Source organism: Prionailurus bengalensis, chromosome E2 (assembly GCF_016509475.1).
Source record: "Prionailurus bengalensis isolate Pbe53 chromosome E2, Fcat_Pben_1.1_paternal_pri, whole genome shotgun sequence".
In the NCBI taxonomy this organism is placed as follows: Eukaryota; Metazoa; Chordata; class Mammalia; order Carnivora; family Felidae; genus Prionailurus; species Prionailurus bengalensis.
Window position 1 is genome coordinate 56,044,472 of NC_057352.1, and position 8,173 is coordinate 56,052,644.

The 8,173-nt window shown below is 37.5% G+C and overlaps 1 pseudogene; it reads right to left on the reverse strand.

Annotated features, from left to right (window-relative positions):
* Positions 1–215: 215 nt before the first annotated feature.
* LOC122494327 lies at positions 216–561 on the reverse strand (annotated as a pseudogene).
* Positions 562–8,173: the final 7,612 nt, after the last annotated feature.

The following is an 8,173-nucleotide window of genomic DNA, read 5'->3' on the forward strand; positions in this document are numbered from 1 at the left end:
TTTGATTATGAAAAAATTGTGCATTGCAAGAATTAAAATCATTTGAACAACAATAACAACAACAAATGGCACTCTGATTAAACTATATTTTATAGCCTGTAGGATACCTTGGGCCAACTTGGTTTTCACTAGAGATTTCTCTGCCAGCCTGCCACCCACCTCCCACCCCTCCCAGCTTCTTTCTTCACCAACATGCAAGTTCTTTTCCTTCCTTGTCAGCCAGAGAGGCCCATTGGAGAGGCAGGTTCAGCCTTCCTTGCCAGTAGTTCTTTGACTTGAAAAGGGGGCAGCACAGTCATTTAAACTGGATCCAACCTCTTGGCTTCTTACAAAGTTAAACAGCTCAAAGAAAGAAGATAAGAAGACAATGCTTGTGGAACAGACAGTATGTATTGGCTTGCACGCCTCATTACAATTCACCTGCTTGTGGCTCCCATTCAGTGGTTTCTTCTGAAGGCAGTGGATTTTTCTCTTGCATTTTTATCTTCTTCAGTTTCTATGTATCGAATTTCTCAATCTCAGCCATATGGGGTTTGTCAGGCATAGTTGTAGAGGAAGCTGAGTGAGACATGTGAGCTGGCAAAGTCCGATCTGTGCAGTGGCCACTGAGTCTGAATTTGTATGGTTTTAAGCCAAGTGGCTGAAATAGTCTAATGGATGAAAGACACAGAGTTGGTTTGCTTCTGGAATAGACAGAAGCCAGTTGGAAATAGGGGAGGCCATGCACTCAAGATGTTATTATTACCTCTCTTTGGTTAATTAAAAAAATTTTTTTTAATTTGGGATAATTTCAGACTTTTAGAAAAGTTACAAAAATAGTGCAAAGAATGCTTGTGTATCCTTCACATAAGTACCTAAATTATAACAATTTAACATTTTTGCTTTATAATTTTCTCTCTCTACATAAATATATACATGAAACATATAACTACAACATATAGTATATAAATATAGTAAATATTCTCTCTAATATTTCACTATGTGGATATTTTATATTATGTATTATGTATAATTTATTGAACTATTTGAGTAAATTGAAGATATGGTGTCCCTCTCTTCCCCAAATACTTCAATGTGTGATTCCTGAAAAATATAACCACTGTACAGTGACCAAAATCAATAAATTAAAAATGACACAGCATTATTAGGTGATGTAAAAGCCTATTTAAGTGTTGCCAATTGCCTCATTCATGTCTTTACAACAAAGAGAATATTTTTTTTTCAGATCCAGTATCTAACCCAGGATCATGTGTTGCATTTGGATCTCATATTGTTTGTCTCCTTCAGTCTGGAGCAGTAATTCAGGTTCTCTCTGTTTCTCATGATTTCCACATTTTTAAAGAATACAGCCAATCATTTTGTAGACTGTCCCTCATTATGGGTTATGTAATGGTCTTTTGTGATTAAGATTCAGGTTATGCTTTTTGGCAGGAGTTTTCAGCACTGGTACTGTGTCCTTCTCTGTGCATGATATCAGGAGGTACTTGCTGAAGATAATATTGCCAGCTTCACTGTAAAGTTACTATCATTCTCTTTATATTTAATAAGTGTCTTGGGGAGGTATTTTGAGACAATACAAGTATGTTGTTTCTCATTAGTACTTTCACTTGCTCATTTTAGCATCCATGATTCTTGTCTGAAACAAGTAATTCTATGGTGGCTGCCATTTAGAAATTCTCCAATTATTTAAACTTCAAATCTATGAGTCTAACAGGTGGGATTTTTTTATTTTTTATTTTTTAAATTTACATCCAAGTTAGTTAGCATAGAGTACAACAATGATTTCAGGAGTAGCCCATGTATTTAGCCCATCCCCCTTCCCATAACCCCTCCAGTAATAAGAGGTGGGATTTTAAAAACATAACCCCAATACCTTCATCTCATCTAAAACCAAATGAACAATAATTCATTAATTTCCCAATTATCTTACAAATTTTAAAAGCTCTTTATTTTGAGATAATTTTAGACTTACAGAAGGATTTCAAAAGCAGTGTAGAGGGTTTCTGTATGCCAGTAATTTTCTGTTACATCTGTATATCACATTTGGAAGAATTGACAATTTAATAATACTGAGTCTTCTAGTCTATAAATGTGATTATTTGGATCTGCACATATTCTGTTATATATTATAACATGAATGACATATATAGAACTAAATTTCATTTTTGGAGTGCTACTAAAAATGGTATTAAAAAAAAAATTGAATTCTAATTTGTCACTGCAAGTGTGCAGAATTGACTTTGTATCCTGCAGAGGTGCCAAACTCATATACAAGCTCTAAGAGATATGTCTGGTGTATATTTTGGGATTTTCTATATAGACCATCATGTCATATGTGAATGGAGATGATTTTCTTTCTTCCTCTCCAGTTTGTAAGCCTTTGATTTCCTTTTGTTGTTTTATTGCACTGTCTAGAATGTGCCCGGTATGATGCATTCAGTATGGTGTTAAATAGGAGTGGTGAGAGAGGACATTCCTGGTTTGATCTAAATGGGAAAGCATTGAGTTTTGGGCCAATTGGTTGTCCTGAGACCTCATTTTCTAATGAGTTTGAAAGAAAAATTGAATTTGAAGATTTGTAGTTACTGGCATTTTAAGAATATATTTTTTAAGTTTATTTATTTTGAGAGAGAGAGAGGCAGAGAGAGAGAGAGATGGAGAATCCCAGGCAAGCTCCACACTATCAGCACAGAGCTCAACATGGGGCTTGAACTCACAAACCTCAAGATCATGATCTGAGCCAAAATCAGTAGTCAAATGCTCAACTGACTGAGCCACCCAGGTGCCCTTGGCTTTTTCCTTTTTGGTTGTACTAAGTGTGGGACTGATGTTCAGTCTAGCTGTCTATATCCCCGAGTGGAAACTGGAGGCTCCACACGTTTTTTTCTCACAACTGTTTGAGTCAGAATCCAAATGAGATGTGTATAACCTAATGTTGATATGTTCCTTAAGTCTCTTTTGATGTATATTTTGTTCTTCTTTTCCTATTTGTTCTTCTTGCTATTTTTTTTCTGTTATTGTTGTCAAAGACACTGGGTTGTCTATTTTATAATGTTTCCCATAGTCTGAATTTTGCTGATTACATTCCCGTGGTATGGCTTAATATAGTCCTCTGCCCACTGTTTTCCTTGTAAATTGGTAGTTAGATCTTGAGGCTTTATCAGAATCAGGTTTATTTTTCCTTGAAAATTCATAATCTGGGTATTTCTTGTGTGTGTGTGTGTGTGTGTGTGTGTGTGTGTGTGTATGATTTATCAGCTATTGATGTTAGCTGCCCACCTCTCTATATTAGGGCTTTTAAAATGCCTTTCTTTTGGGGTGCCTGGGTGGCTCAGTCAGTTGGGCGTCTGGCTTTGGCTCAGGTGATGATCTCGTGGTCTGTGAGTTCGAGTCCTGTGTCAGACTCTGTGCTGACAGCTCAGGGCTTGGAGCCTGCTTCAGATTCTGTGTCTCCCTCTCTCTCTCCCCCTCCCCTGCCCACACTCTGTGTCTCTCTGTCTCTCAATAATAAAGAAACATTAAAAAATAAATAAAATAAAATTCCTTTCTTTTACTGTAATGAAGATCATAGTAAAAATTTGTAATGAAGTTGAAGAAAATGAGGCTCAGAAAGGTTAAGTGACTTTCCTAAGTCAGCATGTCCAGTTAGTAAAAGTTGTAGCCTGGAACCTGTGTTTTGGGAATGCAAGCCCTATATGCTTTCTATAAGCATATTGCCTTTCCAGACATTGCATTATTAAGCAGTAGGAAGATCACTTTTCCATCCTGAGGTACATGAGGCATATTCATCTCTTTTAGGAAGATTGAATTCTCTTTTGCTTAGAGGCATAGGACCATACCAAATGATTATTCAAAAAAATATTCCCCTCAAGTTCTGGGTTACATCCCTTTTTATGGATACAATTAATTTTTTTTTCATGCTAGTTCTAGTGTCTGGAATGGTGTCTAAACTCCACTCTGAATCCTGAGCACATTTGGGCTTCTGCTTGCTACTCCAGTGCTACAGAAGAAAAGACAACATGAACAGATGTAGATTAAGTACTACAAAGCAATTTGTTTCTTTTTTATACTGCATTCAAGACTTGCTACTAAAATTTCTCCTCCACTTGGAAAGAGAGAGGGGGGAGGAAGGAGACAGGGAAGGGATAATGCTGCAGTTGGTTTTTATCTACCACCTAAATTTTTCATGAGTTTGTATCTAAGGTGATATAGCATCTCTCTTGGGGGGCAGGCAATTCCATGAATTATTGGCTAGTGTTTTGTGGAGACAACTGAGAAAAAGACATTTTTAACTCTATAAAAATAGATTTATCATGTTCAAATCAACCAAGGACAGACATCTATCTTGACCTGAGCATTCACTTTTCAACACAAGTGGATGTACTCAGATACCCATCCTGTATCATCTGATGCATGACTGTGATGTTCCTGAGCTTATTTTCCTAAAGAGGACATGAGCTTCCCATCCTGCAAGTATTTCCTGGTATCACTGTATTATTAAATCTATAATAATAGGGATTATTATTGAAATAACTTTCAGTCTATTTCAAATCCAATTTTTGAATTAAGGAAGGATGAACTTGGCTTTGCCTTTTAACCACAGGGTTCTGGGAATTCCTAAGCAGAGGGAAGGCTCCACCTCCTCTGCTTTCTCCTACACAGACTCAGAAACTCTTCAGTGTGGATGGACTTTTTGGCCTATATTAAACATTTTGCTCTGTGTTGGGACAGATGGAAGTATTGGGATCATGCTGGGCATAGGAGAAAATGGAGCAGAAACCCAAAGAACATACCTAACTTTGGAAACAGTCTTAAGAGTCCATTGCAAGGACCACAGTGAACAGATATAAAAGTAGGAGTTAAATTTAGCTCCCTACAACTTTTGGAATATTAAGGTAATATGGAGTTGTAGTGATTATCTGGTTCAATCCATTTTGGGGAGTTGACTTACCTAAAGTCACAAAATTTTCACTGGCCAAACAGACGTTGAAGTTTTGTTCTCTTGAGCTGTTCCTTGAACTTCTCTTCCTTCAGCATCTGAATTCAGAAAACCTGGGCATGGGGTCTGGCCCTCTTGTTAACTTCATCTGTGATCTTTTGCAAATCACTCATTGTCACTGAAACTCATTTTCCCCATCTAAAAACTGTGGATAATGATACCTTTCAGGCTGTCGTTGACTAAATGGATTTGGAAGCCTTTGTAGAAGCAAAGCACATAGAGGAATTAGTAGAGCTGTGGAATCAAGCTGACTCTAGTTGGATCCACTCATATTCCTTAGGAAATTTCATGCTGTATCTAGACTTCTTCCTGAACACCTTGGGTGTGAATTCAAAGCCCATTAACATGCCATGCAATAAGAGGTGGTGAGGTGGTCAGCCACTTCACCTCAGTAACATCATCCCCAAGAACCCACTTATAGTCTGGAAGGAATCTTACTCTTGGGAGTTGCTGTAAAGATTATGTGGGCATCCTTTAGCATCTTCTTTCTGCTGTGAAAAAATATATATAGTTAATAGATTTCACTACTGTCTATAGGAGTGTTCACTAGGGATCTTTGGAAAGAGTAATCTTCACATTTAGAAGTATTTTCTCATTATGGATAATGGGATGATGAGGTGAAAAATGATCTTGGCTACTTATGATTCTAAAAAGCCTTCGGACTGAATAATGTTTGGTGAATTAGACATAATGAAAGCAAAGAAATAACTCATTTACTACAAGGTCCACTTAGTTATTTAATCACTTTTACTGTCATACAAATATGCATTCCCATGCAAAGTGGTGAAAAAGTTAGTAATGGCATAAAATGCAGTTGTATAATGACAGCTCTCTTATATAAAGGGAGAGCTTCATTCTGGACAGTTCTGTGATTGAGCCAAGACTCCTTGTGGCATGGACCTTGTAGAAGAGCAGTGATTGGAATCCCTCACCTTGTCCCTAGATTATTATACATTGTTGAACAGAGAGGCATAAAATTGGCAAGTTAGACCTGGATTTTGTTTGTGCTGAAATGAGATCATTAGCGTGAAAATACTTTGGGAGAATACTGGCAGAATATGGAGTTACTATTACCTTAAATTTTTAGAAAATATAGGCCAAAGAAGGGAATGGATGCTCTTAGCCACATATTCTGAAAATATTACCAGAAAAACCAGTCCTCGAGTTATGACAGGCATCAAAATGCCCCATTTGGATTCTGGTGTCACCTGAAATTATTAGCAAAAAGCACAATTTGCCAAATCGTGTTACAGACGCTGAGTGTGCAGGAACTTGGTGATGTGGGGCGGCCAGTGCAGAGAGGAGCAATTAGAGGGAGCTACACAAATCTTAAAGAACGGGAGAAATTTAAGTAGGGGGAATAGGAAGGCACATTCCAAGCCTGTAGTGGCTGGAAATCTGTGAATGGTTCTAACAGCTGGGCCAATGCTAGTGTTGTACCCTTGCCCTTCTTCTGGGTCCCCAGAGTTTTTAATAATGAGTCAATTTGAAGATCTTGCTCAAAGAGGAGCACAAGTGTAGTCGTGACACAGAAGATGGCAGCACTGGATGGTGAAACTTTTCTCCCCTCTCAGTCTCATTAAACTGTAAAGCAAGTATTCTCTCCTTTAAGAGAGTTGCAGTAATTGCCATCATCCTCCTGGCTCAGCTCTGCTTCATATCAAGAGCTGTGACAGAGAGAGTATCTGTTAGAGCTCTACTGTCCAACAGAAACTAATGCAAGCCATGTATGTAAGCCACGTGTGCAAGCTACATATGCAATTTAAGTTTTCTAGTAGCCACATTAAAAAAGTAGAAACAAATCTGATGAAGTTATTTTAATATATATTTTATTTGACATCATATATGTAATCAGTATAAGAAATTATTAATGAGACAATTTATATTGTTTGTTTTCAAAACTAGTCTTCAAAATCTGAGTATATTTTACTTTTTTAGCACATCTCAATTTGGACTAGCCAGATTCTAAGAGCTCAGCAGCCACATGTGGCTTTTGGCTACAATAATGGACACCACAGGATTTTCTTCTCCCTTTGAGATGTGGCTCTGCCTGAGTTCAATTCTGTATTTGAGGATATATTTCCAAAGTATCTGGGTGGGGTGGGGGCATCTGTCCATACCTAATGACACATCCCAAATCAGCTCCATGTGATCTAAAAAGTTAAAATATTTACCAGTATAATTTGTATGTTGTTGTAGAATCTGGGTCTGGAGTTCTCTCTTGTCCAGCAAGAGCGGGACACAGGATTAAACATGTGAGAGAGGCTAATGTCTGGAAGGAGACGAGAGCCCCGAGTAAGGGTCCTTGCTTCCTTATTATTAGGATCAGAAGGCTTACAAGTGAGATGGGAGTACATAAAGAGACAGTGAAATCGGGAACATTAACTCATGGGCATGGGGCAAAGGGGGTTTTGGAGAGATGCAGTGTTAGGGGTTCGGGTCAATACAAAACAAGATTCTGGTGCTGGGTGGAAGGTTATTTACAACAAACAAGAGATCCCACCTAAACTGGCCGAGGAGACAAGAAAGACAAAGCATGCTACCTTAGGGTCAACAAGGCATCTTTCTTTTGCTAATTAGCTCCTCTCTGGGCAACTTCACCCTGCTGCAGTCTATAGCCCTGTTTACCTAATTTGGTCCTTTCTTCCTGCGAAAGCAGCTTTCTGCTATTGTCCTATACCTTTGTCCTATACTGGGGGCCTTTTCCCCCTTTACCTAATTTTACTTACCTAATCTTGTTTACCCAAATTTGGGTGTGCTCATCCTATGGCTTTATTATCTTTATGCCTTATTAGCCCATCAGTGCAGGCTCAGGGAATTCCTAAGCTTATTCCCCAAGGTATGTATGTTAGTTTTCTTAATTTTGAACAGAAAAAAAAAATCACAAAAGAAATATTTGGTAATCTACCACCATCACAATATAAAACTTATAAGTAATGAAAAAGTCAAAATTATTATTAAAAGAAGGAAACAGATTGAAGGAGGTATTTGCATTTATTATGAGAGAGGTTTTAATGAATACCTACAGCATATAAAAAACCTCATTCACATATAAGGAATAAAATTAATACCTCATTTGATTTATGGGATATAATTTATAGAAGAGAAAAAAGAGAAAATGAAAGCATTCAATTTGTTTATTCCTTAAAGGAATGAAAACCAAACTATCATTAA